Source organism: Ascaphus truei, unplaced genomic scaffold (genome assembly GCF_040206685.1).
Source record: "Ascaphus truei isolate aAscTru1 unplaced genomic scaffold, aAscTru1.hap1 HAP1_SCAFFOLD_705, whole genome shotgun sequence".
Lineage (NCBI taxonomy): Eukaryota > Metazoa > Chordata > Amphibia > Anura > Ascaphidae > Ascaphus > Ascaphus truei.
The window spans coordinates 1-22,499 of record NW_027457039.1 but is presented as its reverse complement, the minus strand read 5'-3'; positions in this window follow the sequence as shown (position 1 = coordinate 22,499).

Below are 22,499 nucleotides of genomic sequence, written 5' to 3'. Positions count from 1 at the left end.
AAAGGGAGAGAAGGGAGAGACAAGGAAAAGGGAGAGAGATTGGAAAGGGAGAGAGAAGGAAGAGGGAGAGAGAAGGAAGAGGGAGAGAGAAGGAAGAGGGAGAGAGAATGGATAGGGAGAGAGAAGGGAGAGAGAAGGCAGAGGGATAGAGAAGGGAGTGAGAAAAGGGAGAGAGAAGGGAGAGAGAAAGAAAAGGGAGAGAGAAGGAAAAGGGAGAGAGAAGGAAAAGGGAGAGAGAAGGAAAGGGAGATAGAAGGAAAAGGGAGAGAGAAGGAGAAGGGATAGAGAATGGAGAGACAAGGGAGAGGGAGAGACAAGGAAAGGGAGAGAGAAGGGATAGGGAGAGAGAAGGGAGAGGGAGAGAGAAGAGGGTGACAAGGGAGAGAGGAGGGAGAGAGAATGGAGAGGGAGAGAGAAGGAAAAGGGAGGGGAAAGGAAAAGGGAGAGAGAATGGAAAGGGAGAGAGAAGGAAGAGGGAGGGAGAAGGAAGAGGGAGAGAGAAGGAAGAGGGAGAGAGAAGGAAGAGGGAGAGAGAAGGAAGAGGGAGAGAGAAGGAAGAGGGAGAGAGAAGGAAGAGGGAGAGAGAAGGGTTAGGGTTAGGGTTAGGGTTAGGGTTAGGGTTAGGGTTAGGGTTAGGGTTAGGGTTAGGGTTAGGGTTAGGGTTAGGGTTAGGGTTATAGGGGAATACGAAAATTTAGGTATGTGACTCATTTGGGTACTAACCAATCAGAGAAGAGTTAGGGTTGAAAGTTAGGGTTGAAAGTTAGGGTTGAAAGTTAGGTTTGAAAGTTAGGGTTGAAAGTTAGGGTTGACACTTAGGATTATTTTTCTATTTTTGTTTGGCCCAGGGTTATAGGGGAATACGAAAATTTAGGTATGTGACTCATTTGGGTACTAACCAATCAGAGAAGAGTTAGGGTTGAAAGTTAGGGTTGAAAGTTAGGGTTGAAAGTTAGGGTTGACACTTAGGATTATTTTTCTATTTTTGTTTGGCCCAGGGTTATAGGGGAATACGAAAATTTAGGTATGTGACTCATTTGGGTACTAACCAATCAGAGAAGAGTTAGGGTTGAAAGTTAGGGTTGAAAGTTAGGGTTGAAAGTTAGGGTTGAAAGTTAGGGTTGAAAGTTAGGGTTGACACTTAGGATTATTTTTCTATTTTTGTTTGGCCCAGGGTTATAGGGGAATACGAAAATTTAGGTATGTGACTCATTTGGGTACTAACCAATCAGAGAAGAGTTAGGGTTGAAAGTTAGGGTTGAAAGTTAGGGTTGAAAGTTAGGGTTGAAAGTTAGGGTTGACACTTAGGATTATTTTTCTATTTTTGTTTGGCCCAGGGTTATAGGGGAATACGAAAATTTAGGTATGTGACTCATTTGGGTACTAACCAATCAGAGAAGAGTTAGGGTTGAAAGTTAGGGTTGAAAGTTAGGGTTGAAAGTTAGGGTTGAAAGTTAGGGTTGACACTTAGGATTATTTTTCTATTTTTGTTTGGCCCAGGGTTATAGGGGAATACGAAAATTTAGGTATGTGACTCATTTGGGTACTAACCAATCAGAGAAGAGTTAGGGTTGAAAGTTAGGGTTGAAAGTTAGGGTTGAAAGTTAGGGTTGAAAGTTAGGGTTGACACTTAGGATTATTTTTCTATTTTTGTTTGGCCCAGGGTTATAGGGGAATACGAAAATTTAGGTATGTGACTCATTTGGGTACTAACCAATCAGAGAAGAGTTAGGGTTGAAAGTTAGGGTTGAAAGTTAGGGTTGAAAGTTAGGGTTGAAAGTTAGGGTTGACACTTAGGATTATTTTTCTATTTTTGTTTGGCCCAGGGTTATAGGGGAATACGAAAATTTAGGTATGTGACTCATTTGGGTACTAACCAATCAGAGAAGAGTTAGGGTTGAAAGTTAGGGTTGAAAGTTAGGGTTGACACTTAGGATTATTTTTCTATTTTTGTTTGGCCCAGGGTTATAGGGGAATACGAAAATTTAGGTATGTGACTCATTTGGGTACTAACCAATCAGAGAAGAGTTAGGGTTGAAAGTTAGGGTTGAAAGTTAGGGTTGAAAGTTAGGGTTGAAAGTTAGGGTTGAAAGTTAGGATTATTTTTCTATTTTTGTTTGGCCCAGGGTTATAGGGGAATACGAAAATTTAGGTATGTGACTCATTTGGGTACTAACCAATCAGAGAAGAGTTAGGGTTGAAAGTTAGGGTTAGGGTTAGGGTTAGGGTTAGGGTTAGGGTTATAGGGGAATACGAAAATTTAGGTATGTGACTCATTTGGGTACTAACCAATCAGAGAAGAGTTAGGGTTGAAAGTTAGGGTTGAAAGTTAGGGTTGACACTTAGGATTATTTTTCTATTTTTGTTTGGCCCAGGGTTATAGGGGAATACGAAAATTTAGGTATGTGACTCATTTGGGTACTAACCAATCAGAGAAGAGTTAGGGTTGAAAGTTAGGGTTGAAAGTTAGGGTTGAAAGTTAGGGTTGAAAGTTAGGGTTGACACTTAGGATTATTTTTCTATTTTTGTTTGGCCCAGGGTTATAGGGGAATACGAAAATTTAGGTATGTGACTCATTTGGGTACTAACCAATCAGAGAAGAGTTAGGGTTGAAAGTTAGGGTTGAAAGTTAGGGTTGAAAGTTAGGGTTGAAAGTTAGGATTATTTTTCTATTTTTGTTTGGCCCAGGGTTATAGGGGAATACGAAAATTTAGGTATGTGACTCATTTGGGTACTAACCAATCAGAGAAGAGTTAGGGTTGAAAGTTAGGGTTGAAAGTTAGGGTTGAAAGTTAGGGTTGACACTTAGGATTATTTTTCTATTTTTGTTTGGCCCAGGGTTATAGGGGAATACGAAAATTTAGGTATGTGACTCATTTGGGTACTAACCAATCAGAGAAGAGTTAGGGTTGAAAGTTAGGGTTGAAAGTTAGGGTTGAAAGTTAGGGTTGAAAGTTAGGGTTGACACTTAGGATTATTTTTCTATTTTTGTTTGGCCCAGGGTTATAGGGGAATACGAAAATTTAGGTATGTGACTCATTTGGGTACTAACCAATCAGAGAAGAGTTAGGGTTGAAAGTTAGGGTTGAAAGTTAGGGTTGAAAGTTAGGGTTGAAAGTTAGGGTTGAAAGTTAGGGTTGACATTTAGGATTATTTTTCTATTTTTGTTTGGCCCAGGGTTATAGGGGAATACGAAAATTTAGGTATGTGACTCATTTGGGTAGTAACCAATCAGAGAAGAGTTAGGGTTGAAAGTTAGGGTTGAAAGTTAGGGTTGAAAGTTAGGGTTAGGGTTAGGGTTAGGGTTAGGGTTAGGGTTAGGGTATTAGGGTTAGGGTTAGGGTTAGGGTTAGGGTTAGGGTTAGGGTTATAGGGGAATACGAAAATTTAGGTATGTGACTCATTTGGGTACTAACCAAACAGAGAAGAGTTAGGGTTGAAAGTTAGGGTTGAAAGTTAGGGTTGAAAGTTAGGGTTGACACTTAGGATTATTTTTCTATTTTTGTTTGGCCCAGGGTTATAGGGGAATACGAAAATTTAGGTATGTGACTCATTTGGGTACTAACCAATCAGAGAAGAGTTAGGGTTGAAAGTTAGGGTTGAAAGTTAGGGTTGAAAGTTAGGGTTGAAAGTTAGGATTATTTTTCTATTTTTGTTTGGCCCAGGGTTATAGGGGAATACGAAAATTTAGGTATGTGACTCATTTGGGTACTAACCAATCAGAGAAGAGTTAGGGTTGAAAGTTAGGGTTGAAAGTTAGGGTTGAAAGTTAGGGTTGAAAGTTAGGGTTGACACTTAGGATTATTTTTCTATTTTTGTTTGGCCCAGGGTTATAGGGGAATACGAAAATTTAGGTATGTGACTAATTTGGGTACTAACCAATCAGAGAAGAGTTAGGGTTGAAAGTTAGGGTTGAAAGTTAGGGTTGAAAGTTAGGGTTGAAAGTTAGGGTTGAAAGTTAGGGTTGAAAGTTAGGGTTGACACTTAGGATTATTTTTCTATTTTTGTTTGGCCCAGGGTTATAGGGGAATACGAAAATTTAGGTATGTGACTCATTTGGGTACTAACCAAACAGAGAAGAGTTAGGGTTGAAAGTTAGGGTTGAAAGTTAGGGTTGAAAGTTAGGGTTGACACTTAGGATTATTTTTCTATTTTTGTTTGGCCCAGGGTTATAGGGGAATACGAAAATTTAGGTATGTGACTCATTTGGGTACTAACCAATCAGAGAAGAGTTAGGGTTGAAAGTTAGGGTTGAAAGTTAGGGTTGAAAGTTAGGGTTGAAAGTTAGGGTTGAAAGTTAGGATTATTTTTCTATTTTTGTTTGGCCCAGGGTTATAGGGGAATACGAAAATTTAGGTATGTGACTCATTTGGGTACTAACCAATCAGAGAAGAGTTAGGGTTGAAAGTTAGGGTTGAAAGTTAGGGTTGAAAGTTAGGGTTGAAAGTTAGGGTTGACACTTAGGATTATTTTTCTATTTTTGTTTGGCCCAGGGTTATAGGGGAATACGAAAATTTAGGTATGTGACTCATTTGGGTACTAACCAATCAGAGAAGAGTTAGGGTTGAAAGTTAGGGTTGAAAGTTAGGGTTGAAAGTTAGGGTTGAAAGTTAGGGTTGAAAGTTAGGGTTGACACTTAGGATTATTTTTCTATTTTTGTTTGGCCCAGGGTTATAGGGGAATACGAAAATTTAGGTATGTGACTCATTTGGGTACTAACCAATCAGAGAAGAGTTAGGGTTGAAAGTTAGGGTTGAAAGTTAGGGTTGAAAGTTAGGGTTGAAAGTTAGGGTTGACACTTAGGATTATTTTTCTATTTTTGTTTGGCCCAGGGTTATAGGGGAATACGAAAATTTAGGTATGTGACTCATTTGGGTACTAACCAAACAGAGAAGAGTTAGGGTTGAAAGTTAGGGTTGAAAGTTAGGGTTGAAAGTTAGGGTTGACACTTAGGATTATTTTTCTATTTTTGTTTGGCCCAGGGTTATAGGGGAATACGAAAATTTAGGTATGTGACTCATTTGGGTACTAACCAATCAGAGAAGAGTTAGGGTTGAAAGTTAGGGTTGAAAGTTAGGGTTGAAAGTTAGGGTTGAAAGTTAGGGTTGAAAGTTAGGATTATTTTTCTATTTTTGTTTGGCCCAGGGTTATAGGGGAATACGAAAATTTAGGTATGTGACTCATTTGGGTACTAACCAATCAGAGAAGAGTTAGGGTTGAAAGTTAGGGTTAGGGTTAGGGTTAGGGTTAGGGTTAGGGTTAGGGTTATAGGGGAATACGAAAATTTAGGTATGTGACTCATTTGGGTACTAACCAATCAGAGAAGAGTTAGGGTTGAAAGTTAGGGTTGAAAGTTAGGGTTGAAAGTTAGGGTTGAAAGTTAGGGTTGAAAGTTAGGGTTGAAAGTTAGGGTTGACACTTAGGATTATTTTTCTATTTTTGTTTGGCCCAGGGTTATAGGGGAATACGAAAATTTAGGTATGTGACTCATTTGGGTACTAACCAATCAGAGAAGAGTTAGGGTTGAAAGTTAGGGTTGAAAGTTAGGGTTGAAAGTTAGGGTTGAAAGTTAGGGTTGACACTTAGGATTATTTTTCTATTTTTGTTTGGCCCAGGGTTATAGGGGAATACGAAAATTTAGGTATGTGACTCATTTGGGTACTAACCAATCAGAGAAGAGTTAGGGTTGAAAGTTAGGGTTGAAAGTTAGGGTTGAAAGTTAGGGTTGAAAGTTAGGGTTGACACTTAGGATTATTTTTCTATTTTTGTTTGGCCCAGGGTTATAGGGGAATACGAAAATTTAGGTATGTGACTCATTTGGGTACTAACCAATCAGAGAAGAGTTAGGGTTGAAAGTTAGGGTTGAAAGTTAGGGTTGAAAGTTAGGGTTGAAAGTTAGGGTTGACACTTAGGATTATTTTTCTATTTTTGTTTGGCCCAGGGTTATAGGGGAATACGAAAATTTAGGTATGTGACTCATTTGGGTACTAACCAATCAGAGAAGAGTTAGGGTTGAAAGTTAGGGTTGAAAGTTAGGGTTGAAAGTTAGGGTTGAAAGTTAGGGTTGAAAGTTAGGGTTGACACTTAGGATTATTTTTCTATTTTTGTTTGGCCCAGGGTTATAGGGGAATACGAAAATTTAGGTATGTGACTCATTTGGGTACTAACCAATCAGAGAAGAGTTAGGGTTGAAAGTTAGGGTTGAAAGTTAGGGTTGAAAGTTAGGGTTGAAAGTTAGGGTTGACACTTAGGATTATTTTTCTATTTTTGTTTGGCCCAGGGTTATAGGGGAATACGAAAATTTAGGTATGTGACTCATTTGGGTACTAACCAATCAGAGAAGAGTTAGGGTTGAAAGTTAGGGTTGAAAGTTAGGGTTGAAAGTTAGGGTTGAAAGTTAGGGTTGAAAGTTAGGATTATTTTTCTATTTTTGTTTGGCCCAGGGTTATAGGGGAATACGAAAATTTAGGTATGTGACTCATTTGGGTACTAACCAATCAGAGAAGAGTTAGGGTTGAAAGTTAGGGTTGAAAGTTAGGGTTGAAAGTTAGGGTTGAAAGTTAGGGTTGACACTTAGGATTATTTTTCTATTTTTGTTTGGCCCAGGGTTATAGGGGAATACGAAAATTTAGGTATGTGACTCATTTGGGTACTAACCAATCAGAGAAGAGTTAGGGTTGAAAGTTAGGGTTGAAAGTTAGGGTTGAAAGTTAGGGTTGAAAGTTAGGATTATTTTTCTATTTTTGTTTGGCCCAGGGTTATAGGGGAATACGAAAATTTAGGTATGTGACTCATTTGGGTACTAACCAATCAGAGAAGAGTTAGGGTTGAAAGTTAGGGTTGAAAGTTAGGGTTGAAAGTTAGGGTTGACATTTAGGATTATTTTTCTATTTTTGTTTGGCCCAGGGTTATAGGGGAATACGAAAATTTAGGTATGTGACTCATTTGGGTACTAACCAATCAGAGAAGAGTTAGGGTTGAAAGTTAGGGTTGAAAGTTAGGGTTGAAAGTTAGGGTTGAAAGTTAGGGTTGAAAGTTAGGGTTGAAAGTTAGGATTATTTTTCTATTTTTGTTTGGCCCAGGGTTATAGGGGAATACGAAAATTTAGGTATGTGACTCATTTGGGTACTAACCAATCAGAGAAGAGTTAGGGTTGAAAGTTAGGGTTGAAAGTTAGGGTTGAAAGTTAGGGTTGAAAGTTAGGGTTGACACTTAGGATTATTTTTCTATTTTTGTTTGGCCCAGGGTTATAGGGGAATACGAAAATTTAGGTATGTGACTCATTTGGGTACTAACCAATCAGAGAAGAGTTAGGGTTGAAAGTTAGGGTTGAAAGTTAGGGTTGAAAGTTAGGGTTGAAAGTTAGGGTTGACACTTAGGATTATTTTTCTATTTTTGTTTGGCCCCGCGTGTTAGGGTTAGGGTTAGGGTTAGGGTTAGGGTTAGGGTTAGGGTTATAGGGGAATACGAAAATTTAGGTATGTGACTCATTTGGGTACTAACCAATCAGAGAAGAGTTAGGGTTGAAAGTTAGGGTTGAAAGTTAGGGTTGAAAGTTAGGGTTGAAAGTTAGGGTTGACACTTAGGATTATTTTTCTATTTTTGTTTGGCCCAGGGTTATAGGGGAATACGAAAATTTAGGTATGTGACTCATTTGGGTACTAACCAATCAGAGAAGAGTTAGGGTTGAAAGTTAGGGTTGAAAGTTAGGGTTGAAAGTTAGGGTTGAAAGTTAGGGTTGACACTTAGGATTATTTTTCTATTTTTGTTTGGCCCAGGGTTATAGGGGAATACGAAAATTTAGGTATGTGACTCATTTGGGTACTAACCAATCAGAGAAGAGTTAGGGTTGAAAGTTAGGGTTGAAAGTTAGGGTTGAAAGTTAGGGTTGAAAGTTAGGGTTGAAAGTTAGGGTTGAAAGTTAGGGTTGAAAGTTAGGGTTGAAAGTTAGGGTTGACACTTAGGATTATTTTTCTATTTTTGTTTGGCCCAGGGTTATAGGGGAATACGAAAATTTAGGTATGTGACTCATTTGGGTACTAACCAATCAGAGAAGAGTTAGGGTTGAAAGTTAGGGTTGAAAGTTAGGGTTGAAAGTTAGGGTTGAAAGTTAGGGTTGACACTTAGGGTTAGGGTTAGGGTTAGGGTTAGGGTTAGGGTTAGGGTTAGGGTTAGGGTTAGGGTTAGGGTTATAGGGGAATACGAAAATTTAGGTATGTGACTCATTTGGGTACTAACCAATCAGAGAAGAGTTAGGGTTGAAAGTTAGGGTTGAAAGTTAGGGTTGAAAGTTAGGGTTGAAAGTTAGGGTTGAAAGTTAGGATTATTTTTCTATTTTTGTTTGGCCCAGGGTTATAGGGGAATACGAAAATTTAGGTATGTGACTCATTTGGGTACTAACCAATCAGAGAAGAGTTAGGGTTGAAAGTTAGGGTTGAAAGTTAGGGTTGAAAGTTAGGGTTGACACTTAGGATTATTTTTCTATTTTTGTTTGGCCCAGGGTTATAGGGGAATACGAAAATTTAGGTATGTGACTCATTTGGGTACTAACCAATCAGAGAAGAGTTAGGGTTGAAAGTTAGGGTTGAAAGTTAGGGTTGAAAGTTAGGGTTGAAAGTTAGGATTATTTTTCTATTTTTGTTTGGCCCAGGGTTATAGGGGAATACGAAAATTTAGGTATGTGACTCATTTGGGTACTAACCAATCAGAGAAGAGTTAGGGTTGAAAGTTAGGGTTGAAAGTTAGGGTTGACATTTAGGATTATTTTTCTATTTTTGTTTGGCCCAGGGTTATAGGGGAATACGAAAATTTAGGTATGTGACTCATTTGGGTACTAACCAATCAGAGAAGAGTTAGGGTTGAAAGTTAGGGTTGAAAGTTAGGGTTGAAAGTTAGGGTTGAAAGTTAGGGTTGAAAGTTAGGGTTGACACTTAGGATTATTTTTCTATTTTTGTTTGGCCCAGGGTTATAGGGGAATACGAAAATTTAGGTATGTGACTCATTTGGGTACTAACCAATCAGAGAAGAGTTAGGGTTGAAAGTTAGGGTTGAAAGTTAGGGTTGAAAGTTAGGGTTGAAAGTTAGGGTTGAAAGTTAGGGTTGACACTTAGGATTATTTTTCTATTTTTGTTTGGCCCAGGGTTATAGGGGAATACGAAAATTTAGGTATGTGACTCATTTGGGTACTAACCAATCAGAGAAGAGTTAGGGTTGAAAGTTAGGGTTGAAAGTTAGGGTTGAAAGTTAGGGTTGAAAGTTAGGGTTGACACTTAGGATTATTTTTCTATTTTTGTTTGGCCCAGGGTTATAGGGGAATACGAAAATTTAGGTATGTGACTCATTTGGGTACTAACCAATCAGAGAAGAGTTAGGGTTGAAAGTTAGGGTTGAAAGTTAGGGTTGAAAGTTAGGGTTGAAAGTTAGGGTTGACACTTAGGATTATTTTTCTATTTTTGTTTGGCCCAGGGTTATAGGGGAATACGAAAATTTAGGTATGTGACTCATTTGGGTACTAACCAATCAGAGAAGAGTTAGGGTTGAAAGTTAGGGTTGAAAGTTAGGGTTGAAAGTTAGGGTTGAAAGTTAGGGTTGACACTTAGGATTATTTTTCTATTTTTGTTTGGCCCAGGGTTATAGGGGAATACGAAAATTTAGGTATGTGACTCATTTGGGTACTAACCAATCAGAGAAGAGTTAGGGTTGAAAGTTAGGGTTGAAAGTTAGGGTTGAAAGTTAGGGTTGAAAGTTAGGGTTGAAAGTTAGGGTTGACACTTAGGATTATTTTTCTATTTTTGTTTGGCCCAGGGTTATAGGGGAATACGAAAATTTAGGTATGTGACTCATTTGGGTACTAACCAATCAGAGAAGAGTTAGGGTTGAAAGTTAGGGTTGAAAGTTAGGGTTGAAAGTTAGGGTTGAAAGTTAGGGTTGACACTTAGGATTATTTTTCTATTTTTGTTTGGCCCAGGGTTATAGGGGAATACGAAAATTTAGGTATGTGACTCATTTGGGTACTAACCAATCAGAGAAGAGTTAGGGTTGAAAGTTAGGGTTGAAAGTTAGGGTTGAAAGTTAGGGTTGAAAGTTAGGGTTGAAAGTTAGGATTATTTTTCTATTTTTGTTTGGCCCAGGGTTATAGGGGAATACGAAAATTTAGGTATGTGACTCATTTGGGTACTAACCAATCAGAGAAGAGTTAGGGTTGAAAGTTAGGGTTGAAAGTTAGGGTTGAAAGTTAGGGTTGAAAGTTAGGGTTGACACTTAGGATTATTTTTCTATTTTTGTTTGGCCCAGGGTTATAGGGGAATACGAAAATTTAGGTATGTGACTCATTTGGGTACTAACCAATCAGAGAAGAGTTAGGGTTGAAAGTTAGGGTTGAAAGTTAGGGTTGAAAGTTAGGGTTGAAAGTTAGGATTATTTTTCTATTTTTGTTTGGCCCAGGGTTATAGGGGAATACGAAAATTTAGGTATGTGACTCATTTGGGTACTAACCAATCAGAGAAGAGTTAGGGTTGAAAGTTAGGGTTGAAAGTTAGGGTTGAAAGTTAGGGTTGACATTTAGGATTATTTTTCTATTTTTGTTTGGCCCAGGGTTATAGGGGAATACGAAAATTTAGGTATGTGACTCATTTGGGTACTAACCAATCAGAGAAGAGTTAGGGTTGAAAGTTAGGGTTGAAAGTTAGGGTTGAAAGTTAGGGTTGAAAGTTAGGGTTGAAAGTTAGGGTTGAAAGTTAGGATTATTTTTCTATTTTTGTTTGGCCCAGGGTTATAGGGGAATACGAAAATTTAGGTATGTGACTCATTTGGGTACTAACCAATCAGAGAAGAGTTAGGGTTGAAAGTTAGGGTTGAAAGTTAGGGTTGAAAGTTAGGGTTGAAAGTTAGGGTTGACACTTAGGATTATTTTTCTATTTTTGTTTGGCCCAGGGTTATAGGGGAATACGAAAATTTAGGTATGTGACTCATTTGGGTACTAACCAATCAGAGAAGAGTTAGGGTTGAAAGTTAGGGTTGAAAGTTAGGGTTGAAAGTTAGGGTTGAAAGTTAGGGTTGACACTTAGGATTATTTTTCTATTTTTGTTTGGCCCCGCGTGTTAGGGTTAGGGTTAGGGTTAGGGTTAGGGTTAGGGTTAGGGTTATAGGGGAATACGAAAATTTAGGTATGTGACTCATTTGGGTACTAACCAATCAGAGAAGAGTTAGGGTTGAAAGTTAGGGTTGAAAGTTAGGGTTGAAAGTTAGGGTTGACAGTTAGGGTTGACAGTTAGGATTATTTTTCTATTTTTGTTTGGCCCAGGGTTATAGGGGAATACGAAAATTTAGGTATGTGACTCATTTGGGTACTAACCAATCAGAGAAGAGTTAGGGTTGAAAGTTAGGGTTGAAAGTTAGGGTTGAAAGTTAGGGTTGACACTTAGGATTATTTTTCTATTTTTGTTTGGCCCAGGGTTATAGGGGAATACGAAAATTTAGGTATGTGACTCATTTGGGTACTAACCAATCAGAGAAGAGTTAGGGTTGAAAGTTAGGGTTGAAAGTTAGGGTTGAAAGTTAGGGTTGAAAGTTAGGGTTGACACTTAGGATTATTTTTCTATTTTTGTTTGGCCCAGGGTTATAGGGGAATACGAAAATTTAGGTATGTGACTCATTTGGGTACTAACCAATCAGAGAAGAGTTAGGGTTGAAAGTTAGGGTTGAAAGTTAGGGTTGAAAGTTAGGGTTGAAAGTTAGGATTATTTTTCTATTTTTGTTTGGCCCAGGGTTATAGGGGAATACGAAAATTTAGGTATGTGACTCATTTGGGTACTAACCAATCAGAGAAGAGTTAGGGTTGAAAGTTAGGGTTGAAAGTTAGGGTTGAAAGTTAGGGTTGACATTTAGGATTATTTTTCTATTTTTGTTTGGCCCAGGGTTATAGGGGAATACGAAAATTTAGGTATGTGACTCATTTGGGTACTAACCAATCAGAGAAGAGTTAGGGTTGAAAGTTAGGGTTGAAAGTTAGGGTTGAAAGTTAGGGTTGAAAGTTAGGGTTGAAAGTTAGGGTTGAAAGTTAGGATTATTTTTCTATTTTTGTTTGGCCCAGGGTTATAGGGGAATACGAAAATTTAGGTATGTGACTCATTTGGGTACTAACCAATCAGAGAAGAGTTAGGGTTGAAAGTTAGGGTTGAAAGTTAGGGTTGAAAGTTAGGGTTGAAAGTTAGGGTTGACACTTAGGATTATTTTTCTATTTTTGTTTGGCCCAGGGTTATAGGGGAATACGAAAATTTAGGTATGTGACTCATTTGGGTACTAACCAATCAGAGAAGAGTTAGGGTTGAAAGTTAGGGTTGAAAGTTAGGGTTGAAAGTTAGGGTTGAAAGTTAGGGTTGACACTTAGGATTATTTTTCTATTTTTGTTTGGCCCCGCGTGTTAGGGTTAGGGTTAGGGTTAGGGTTAGGGTTAGGGTTAGGGTTATAGGGGAATACGAAAATTTAGGTATGTGACTCATTTGGGTACTAACCAATCAGAGAAGAGTTAGGGTTGAAAGTTAGGGTTGAAAGTTAGGGTTGAAAGTTAGGGTTGACAGTTAGGGTTGACAGTTAGGATTATTTTTCTATTTTTGTTTGGCCCAGGGTTATAGGGGAATACGAAAATTTAGGTATGTGACTCATTTGGGTACTAACCAATCAGAGAAGAGTTAGGGTTGAAAGTTAGGGTTGAAAGTTAGGGTTGAAAGTTAGGGTTGACACTTAGGATTATTTTTCTATTTTTGTTTGGCCCAGGGTTATAGGGGAATACGAAAATTTAGGTATGTGACTCATTTGGGTACTAACCAATCAGAGAAGAGTTAGGGTTGAAAGTTAGGGTTGAAAGTTAGGGTTGAAAGTTAGGGTTGAAAGTTAGGGTTGACACTTAGGATTATTTTTCTATTTTTGTTTGGCCCAGGGTTATAGGGGAATACGAAAATTTAGGTATGTGACTCATTTGGGTACTAACCAATCAGAGAAGAGTTAGGGTTGAAAGTTAGGGTTGAAAGTTAGGGTTGAAAGTTAGGGTTGAAAGTTAGGATTATTTTTCTATTTTTGTTTGGCCCAGGGTTATAGGGGAATACGAAAATTTAGGTATGTGACTCATTTGGGTACTAACCAATCAGAGAAGAGTTAGGGTTGAAAGTTAGGGTTGAAAGTTAGGGTTGAAAGTTAGGGTTGACACTTAGGATTATTTTTCTATTTTTGTTTGGCCCAGGGTTATAGGGGAATACGAAAATTTAGGTATGTGACTCATTTGGGTACTAACCAATCAGAGAAGAGTTAGGGTTGAAAGTTAGGGTTGAAAGTTAGGGTTGAAAGTTAGGGTTGAAAGTTAGGGTTGACACTTAGGATTATTTTTCTATTTTTGTTTGGCCCAGGGTTATAGGGGAATACGAAAATTTAGGTATGTGACTCATTTGGGTACTAACCAATCAGAGAAGAGTTAGGGTTGAAAGTTAGGGTTGAAAGTTAGGGTTGAAAGTTAGGGTTGACACTTAGGATTATTTTTCTATTTTTGTTTGGCCCAGGGTTATAGGGGAATACGAAAATTTAGGTATGTGACTCATTTGGGTACTAACCAATCAGAGAAGAGTTAGGGTTGAAAGTTAGGGTTGAAAGTTAGGGTTGAAAGTTAGGGTTGAAAGTTAGGGTTGACACTTAGGATTATTTTTCTATTTTTGTTTGGCCCAGGGTTATAGGGGAATACGAAAATTTAGGTATGTGACTCATTTGGGTACTAACCAATCAGAGAAGAGTTAGGGTTGAAAGTTAGGGTTGAAAGTTAGGGTTGAAAGTTAGGGTTGAAAGTTAGGATTATTTTTCTATTTTTGTTTGGCCCAGGGTTATAGGGGAATACGAAAATTTAGGTATGTGACTCATTTGGGTACTAACCAATCAGAGAAGAGTTAGGGTTGAAAGTTAGGGTTGAAAGTTAGGGTTGAAAGTTAGGGTTGACACTTAGGATTATTTTTCTATTTTTGTTTGGCCCAGGGTTATAGGGGAATACGAAAATTTAGGTATGTGACTCATTTGGGTACTAACCAATCAGAGAAGAGTTAGGGTTGAAAGTTAGGGTTGAAAGTTAGGGTTGAAAGTTAGGGTTGAAAGTTAGGGTTGACACTTAGGATTATTTTTCTATTTTTGTTTGGCCCAGGGTTATAGGGGAATACGAAAATTTAGGTATGTGACTCATTTGGGTACTAACCAATCAGAGAAGAGTTAGGGTTGAAAGTTAGGGTTGAAAGTTAGGGTTGAAAGTTAGGGTTGAAAGTTAGGATTATTTTTCTATTTTTGTTTGGCCCAGGGTTATAGGGGAATACGAAAATTTAGGTATGTGACTCATTTGGGTACTAACCAATCAGAGAAGAGTTAGGGTTGAAAGTTAGGGTTGAAAGTTAGGGTTGAAAGTTAGGGTTGACATTTAGGATTATTTTTCTATTTTTGTTTGGCCCAGGGTTATAGGGGAATACGAAAATTTAGGTATGTGACTCATTTGGGTACTAACCAATCAGAGAAGAGTTAGGGTTGAAAGTTAGGGTTGAAAGTTAGGGTTGAAAGTTAGGGTTGAAAGTTAGGGTTGAAAGTTAGGGTTGAAAGTTAGGATTATTTTTCTATTTTTGTTTGGCCCAGGGTTATAGGGGAATACGAAAATTTAGGTATGTGACTCATTTGGGTACTAACCAATCAGAGAAGAGTTAGGGTTGAAAGTTAGGGTTGAAAGTTAGGGTTGAAAGTTAGGGTTGAAAGTTAGGGTTGACACTTAGGATTATTTTTCTATTTTTGTTTGGCCCAGGGTTATAGGGGAATACGAAAATTTAGGTATGTGACTCATTTGGGTACTAACCAATCAGAGAAGAGTTAGGGTTGAAAGTTAGGGTTGAAAGTTAGGGTTGAAAGTTAGGGTTGAAAGTTAGGGTTGACACTTAGGATTATTTTTCTATTTTTGTTTGGCCCAGGGTTATAGGGGAATACGAAAATTTAGGTATGTGACTCATTTGGGTACTAACCAATCAGAGAAGAGTTAGGGTTGAAAGTTAGGGTTGAAAGTTAGGGTTGAAAGTTAGGGTTGAAAGTTAGGGTTGAAAGTTAGGGTTGACACTTAGGATTATTTTTCTATTTTTGTTTGGCCCAGGGTTATAGGGGAATACGAAAATTTAGGTATGTGACTCATTTGGGTACTAACCAATCAGAGAAGAGTTAGGGTTGAAAGTTAGGGTTGAAAGTTAGGGTTGAAAGTTAGGGTTGAAAGTTAGGGTTGACACTTAGGATTATTTTTCTATTTTTGTTTGGCCCAGGGTTATAGGGGAATACGAAAATTTAGGTATGTGACTCATTTGGGTACTAACCAATCAGAGAAGAGTTAGGGTTGAAAGTTAGGGTTGAAAGTTAGGGTTGAAAGTTAGGGTTGAAAGTTAGGGTTGAAAGTTAGGATTATTTTTCTATTTTTGTTTGGCCCAGGGTTATAGGGGAATACGAAAATTTAGGTATGTGACTCATTTGGGTACTAACCAATCAGAGAAGAGTTAGGGTTGAAAGTTAGGGTTGAAAGTTAGGGTTGAAAGTTAGGGTTGAAAGTTAGGGTTGACACTTAGGATTATTTTTCTATTTTTGTTTGGCCCAGGGTTATAGGGGAATACGAAAATTTAGGTATGTGACTCATTTGGGTACTAACCAATCAGAGAAGAGTTAGGGTTGAAAGTTAGGGTTGAAAGTTAGGGTTGAAAGTTAGGGTTGAAAGTTAGGATTATTTTTCTATTTTTGTTTGGCCCAGGGTTATAGGGGAATACGAAAATTTAGGTATGTGACTCATTTGGGTACTAACCAATCAGAGAAGAGTTAGGGTTGAAAGTTAGGGTTGAAAGTTAGGGTTGAAAGTTAGGGTTGACATTTAGGATTATTTTTCTATTTTTGTTTGGCCCAGGGTTATAGGGGAATACGAAAATTTAGGTATGTGACTCATTTGGGTACTAACCAATCAGAGAAGAGTTAGGGTTGAAAGTTAGGGTTGAAAGTTAGGGTTGAAAGTTAGGGTTGAAAGTTAGGGTTGAAAGTTAGGGTTGAAAGTTAGGATTATTTTTCTATTTTTGTTTGGCCCAGGGTTATAGGGGAATACGAAAATTTAGGTATGTGACTCATTTGGGTACTAACCAATCAGAGAAGAGTTAGGGTTGAAAGTTAGGGTTGAAAGTTAGGGTTGAAAGTTAGGGTTGAAAGTTAGGGTTGACACTTAGGATTATTTTTCTATTTTTGTTTGGCCCAGGGTTATAGGGGAATACGAAAATTTAGGTATGTGACTCATTTGGGTACTAACCAATCAGAGAAGAGTTAGGGTTGAAAGTTAGGGTTGAAAGTTAGGGTTGAAAGTTAGGGTTGAAAGTTAGGGTTGACACTTAGGATTATTTTTCTATTTTTGTTTGGCCCCGCGTGTTAGGGTTAGGGTTAGGGTTAGGGTTAGGGTTAGGGTTAGGGTTAGGGTTATAGGGGAATACGAAAATTTAGGTATGTGACTCATTTGGGTACTAACCAATCAGAGAAGAGTTAGGGTTGAAAGTTAGGGTTGAAAGTTAGGGTTGAAAGTTAGGGTTGACAGTTAGGGTTGACAGTTAGGATTATTTTTCTATTTTTGTTTGGCCCAGGGTTATAGGGGAATACGAAAATTTAGGTATGTGACTCATTTGGGTACTAACCAATCAGAGAAGAGTTAGGGTTGAAAGTTAGGGTTGAAAGTTAGGGTTGAAAGTTAGGGTTGACACTTAGGATTATTTTTCTATTTTTGTTTGGCCCAGGGTTATAGGGGAATACGAAAATTTAGGTATGTGACTCATTTGGGTACTAACCAATCAGAGAAGAGTTAGGGTTGAAAGTTAGGGTTGAAAGTTAGGGTTGAAAGTTAGGGTTGAAAGTTAGGGTTGAAAGTTAGGATTATTTTTCTATTTTTGTTTGGCCCAGGGTTATAGGGGAATACGAAAATTTAGGTATGTGACTCATTTGGGTACTAACCAATCAGAGAAGAGTTAGGGTTGAAAGTTAGGGTTGAAAGTTAGGGTTGAAAGTTAGGGTTGACACTTAGGGTTAGGGTTAGGGTTAGGGTTATAGGGGAATACGAAAATTTAGGTATGTGACTCATTTGGGTACTAACCAATCAGAGAAGAGTTAGGGTTGAAAGTTAGGGTTGAAAGTTAGGGTTGAAAGTTAGGGTTGAAAGTTAGGGTTGAAAGTTAGGGTTGAAAGTTAGGGTTGACACTTAGGATTGTTTGGGTTAGGGTTAGGGTTAGGGTTAGGGTTAGGGTTATAGGGGAATACGAAAATTTAGGGTTAGGGTTAGGGTTAGGGTTAGGGTTAGGGTTAGGGTTAGGGTTAGGGTTAGGGTTATAGGGGAATACGAAAATTTAGGTATGTGACTCATTTGGGTACTAACCAATCAGAGAAGAGTTAGGGTTGAAAGTTAGGGTTGAAAGTTAGGGTTGAAAGTTAGGGTTGAAAGTTAGGGTTGACACTTAGGGTTAGGGTTAGGGTTAGGGTTAGGGTTAGGGTTAGGGTTAGGGTTATAGGGGAATACGAAAATTTAGGTATGTGACTCATTTGGGTACTAACCAATCAGAGAAGAGTTAGGGTTGAAAGTTAGGGTTGAAAGTTAGGGTTGAAAGTTAGGGTTGAAAGTTAGGGTTGAAAGTTAGGGTTGACACTTAGGGTTAGGGTTAGGGTTAGGGTTAGGGTTAGGGTTAGGGTTAGGGTTAGGGTTATAGGGGAATACGAAAATGTAGGTATGTGACTCATTTGGGTACTAACCAATCAGAGAAGAGTTAGGGTTGAAAGTTAGGGTTGAAAGTTAGGGTTGAAAGTTAGGGTTGAAAGTTAGGGTTGAAAGTTAGGGTTGAAAGTTAGGATTATTTTTCTATTTTTGTTTGGCCCAGGGTTATAGGGGAATACGAAAATGTAGGTATGTGACTCATTTGGGTACTAACCAATCAGAGAAGAGTTAGGGTTGAAAGTTAGGGTTGAAAGTTAGGGTTGAAAGTTAGGGTTAGGGTTAGGGTTAGGGTTAGGGTTATAGGGGAATACGAAAATTTAGGTATGTGACTCATTTGGGTACTAACCAATCAGAGAAGAGTTAGGGTTAGCGTTGAAAGTTAGGGTTAGGGTTGACCCTTACGATTATTTTTGTATTTGTGTTTGGTTAAAAAAGAATAGAACATTTTTAGTTATGTGACTCATTTAGGTACTTGGCCAATGAGAGTTAAGTTCTGAACAATTTAGGGAGGGTGTGGTTTGGGGTTGAAAGTGTGGTAAGAAAAAGTGTAAGTGGGTAAGCACGTGAGGGAGGTTGTGGGTAGGTGGGTGAGGGAGGTTTAGGGATGTATGGTGGGTGTGGGTAAGGAGGTTGAAGGTTTTTGAGGGAAGGTGGATGATGAAGAGAGTGGGTAGGTGGTGTTGAAGGTGGATTAGGGAGGGTGAGTAAATGTGTCTGGGAGGGTGAGGATGAAGGTGGGTGAAAAAAGTGTGGGTCAGTTCAGGTATGGGTGAGTGGGCAAGGGTGAGGCTGGGTATTGGTGTGCAGGTAAGGGTGGTGAAGGTGAATTTTAATATGGATGATGAGGGTAGAAGGTGGGTGAGGGAGGTTGGGTGAAGGAGGGTGTGGGAAGGTGATGTTGAAGGTGGGTGAGGGATGGTTAATATGGGTATAGGAGGCTTTGTAGGTAAGGTTGAGGCCAGTAAGGTAGAGTGAACGTGGGTGAGGGAGGGTGAGGATTAAGGTGGAAGAGGGAGGGTGTGTTTAAGTGGGGTTAAAGGTTGGTGAATGTAGGTGAGGTAGGGGGATGAGTGAAGGTGTGGGTGAGTGAAGGTGTTGGTGAGGGGGCAATGGTGGGTGGGTGAAGGTGGATGAGTGTGAGGGTGAAGGTGGATGAGGTGGTGGGTGATAGTGAACATGGGTCAAGAGCGGGTGAGGGAGGGCATGGAATCAGTCTGTGAGCCTGCCCTTTCTATTTTGTTGTATATATTCTATTCCCTATCCAATTGACATGTTGCATTTATATGCAGTTAGTCATTCAAAAATTTGAAAACTCTTGCATTCGTTGCATGTTAGCGAGAGGCACCCTTAGAGGTAAAGAGCTAGCTTTTACCTCACTACTAAGTACTTGGACATTGAGGACTAGATCCGTTTTGTACAGAGCGGAGCTTCTCCTCTGCCGTATGCTAGGAGTGAAGAAGCACTACTGTCTATCGTCCGTAAAGGGGTATGCTTTCTTCCCCCAATTTACAGTCGAGCTAGCGCTGCAGATGGGACAGTAGCGAAGAGTTCACTGCCTGACTCTAAAAGGGCACACTCGTGTAAAGGGAGAGAAATCAACTCAAAGCTTTATATCCTGAGAGATAAAAGCAATGCATTGTGTAAGTGTACTCACTTACCTCAACTACTTACCTCCTTGTTAGTATGTCCTTTGTGAACATCATCTTGATAGACGAACTTACCTATTTTCATACTGCAAATACATTTTACCCAAGATAAGTGAAAAAATATAATGCAATCCCCTTTAGAGCAATGCAGTTGAGGACCCTCTTTCACTGATGAACTAAATAAACAATGCTTAGACTGAGTGAGAGAGGGGTTTGTGAGAGAGAGGGGAGAGTGGTAGTCCTTGAAAGAGAGAGAGAAAGAAAGGACATTTGTGAGAGTAAAATACAGGTGATTTAGAAGGAGCAGGGATGCTAGTCAGGGAGAGTAATAGAGAGCAGGGAGAGAAAGAGAGGGTTTGAGAAAGAAAAAGAGAGAGAGAGAAGTGGAAGAAAGAAATGTGTGTGAGAGCAAGAGACGGGTTGAAGTGAAAGAGATAGAGTGGGAGTAAGAGAGAAAAAAATTGAGAGAAGGGAGAGGGAGAGAGAAGGGAGAGGGAGAGAGAAGAGAGGGAGAGAGAAGGGAGAGAGAGAAAGCAGGGAGAGACAAGTGTGAGAGGAGGGACAGAGAAGGGAGAGGGAGAGAGAAGGGAGAGGGAGAGAAAAGGAAAAGGGAGAGAAAATGAAAAGGGAGAGAGAAGGAAATGGAGATAGAAGGAAAAGGGAGAGAGAAGGAAGAGGGAGAGAGAATGGAGAGACAAGGGAGAGGGAGAGACAAGGAAAGGGAGAGAGAAGGGATAGTGAGAGAGAAGGGAGAGGGAGAGAGATGGAAGTGACAAGGGAGAGAGGAGGGAGAGAGAAGGGAGAGGGAGAGCGAAGGAAAGGAGAGGGGAAAGGAAAAGGGAGAGAATGGAGAGACAAGGAAAAGGGAGAGAGCATGGAAAGTGAGAGAGAAGGAAGAGGGAGAGAGAAGGAAGAGGGAGAGAGATGGGATAGGGAGAGAGAAGGGAGAGAGAAGGCAGAGGGATAGAGAAGGGAGTGAGAAAAGGGAGAGAGAATGGAGAGAGAAAGAAAAGGGAGAGAGAAGGGAGAGGGAGAGACAAGGAAAGGGAGAGAGAAGGGATAGGGAGAGAGAAGGAAGAGGGAGAGAGAGAAGGGATAGGGAGAGAGAGAAGGGATAGGGAGAGAGAGAAGGGATAGGGAGAGGAAGAAGGGATACGGAGAGAGAGAAGGTAGATGTAGAGAGAAGGGAGATGGAGAGAGAAGGGAGAGGGAGAGAGAAGGGTGAGGGAGAGAAAAGGAAAAGGGAAAGAAAAGGAAAAGGGAGAGAAAAGGAAAAGGGAGAGAAAAGGAAAAGGGAGAGAAAAGGAAAAGGGAGAGAAAAGGAAAAGGGAGAGAAAAGGAAAAGGAAGAGAAAAGGAAAAGGGAGAGAAAAGCAAAAGGGAGAGAAAAGCAAAAGGGAGAGAAAAGGGAGAGAAAGGGGAGAGAAAAGGGAGAGAGAAGGCAAAATGAGAGAGAAGGTAAAGGGAGAGAGAAGGAAAAGGGAGAGAGAAGGAAAGGGAGATAGAAGGAAAAGGGAGAGAGAAGGAAGAGGGAGAGAGAAGGAAGAGGGAGAGAGAATGGAGAGACAAGGGAGAGGGAGAGACAAGGAAAGGGAGAGAGAAGGGATAGGGAGAGAGAAGGGAGAGGGAGAGAGATGGGAGTGACAAGGGAGAGAGGAGGGAGAGCGAAGGAAGAGGGAGAGAGAAAAGGGAGAGAGAGACAAAAGGGAGAGAGAGAGAGAAGGGAGAGAGAGAGAGAGAGAGTGATGAGGGAGTGACAAGGAAAAGGGAGAGAGAAGGGAGAGGGAGAGAGAAGGGAGAGGGAGAGAGGAGAGAGAGAGAAGGGAGAGGGAGAGACAGAGAGAAGGAAGAGGGTGAGAGAGAAGGGAAAGGGAGAGAGAGAGAAGGGAGAGGGAGAGAGAGAGGTAGAGGGAATTATGAGGGAGTTATAAGGGAGAGGGAGAGAGAAGGGAGGGGGAGAGAGAGAGAGAAGGGAGTGGAGAGAGAGAGAAGGGAGAGGGAGAGCGAAGGAAAGGGGAGGGGAAAGGAAAAGGGAGAGAATGGAGAGATAAGGAAAAGGGAGAGAGCATGGAAACAGGAGAGAGATGGGATAGGGAGAGAGAAGAGAGAGAGAAGGCAGAGGGATAGAGAAGGGAGTGAGAAAAGGGAGAGAGAAAGAAAAGGGAGAGAGAAGGAAGAGGGAGAGAGAAGGAAAAGGGAGAGAGAAGGAAAGGGAGAGAGAAGGAAAAGGGAGAGAGAATGGAGAGACAAGGGAGAGGGAGAGACAAGGAAAGGGAGAGAGAAGGGATAGGGAGAGAGAAGGGAGAGGGAGAGAGAAGGGGGTGACAAGGGAGAGAGGAGGGAGAGAGAAGGGAGAGGGAGAGAGAAGGAAAAGGGAGGGGAAAGGAAAAGGGAGAGAGAATGGAAAGGGAGAGAGAAGGAAGAGGGAGAGAGAAGGAAGAGGGAGAGAGAGAAGGGATAGGGAGAGAGAGAAGGGATAGGGACAGAGAGAAGGGATACGGAGAGAGAGAAGGTAGATGTAGAGAGAAGGGAGATGGAGAAAGAAGGAAGATGGAGAAGGGAGAGAGAGAGAAGGGAGAGAGAGAGTGATGAGGGAGTGACAAGGAAAAGGGAGAGAGAAGGGAGAGGGATAGAGAAGGTAGAGGGAGAGGGAGAGAGAAGGAAGAGGGTGAGAGAGAAGGGAAAGGGAGAGAGAGAAGGGAGAGGGAATGACGAGGGAGTTATAAGGGAGAGGGAGAGAGAAGGGAGGGGGAGAGAGAGAGAGAAGGGAGTGGAGAGAGAGAGAAGGGAGAGGGAGAGCAAAGGAAAGGGGAGGGAAAGGAAAAGGGAGAGAATGGAGAGACAAGGAAAAGGGAGAGAGATTGGAAAGGGAGAGAGAAGGAAGAGGAGAGAGAAGGAAGAGGGAGAGAGAAGGAAGAGGGAGAGAGAATGGATAGGGAGAGAGAAGGGAGAGAGAAGGCAGAGGGATAGAGAAGGGAGTGAGAAAAGGGAGAGAGAAGGGAGAGAGAAAGAAAAGGGAGAGAGAAGGAAAAGGGAGAGAGAAGGAAAAGGGAGAGAGAAGGAAAAGGGAGAGAGAAGGAA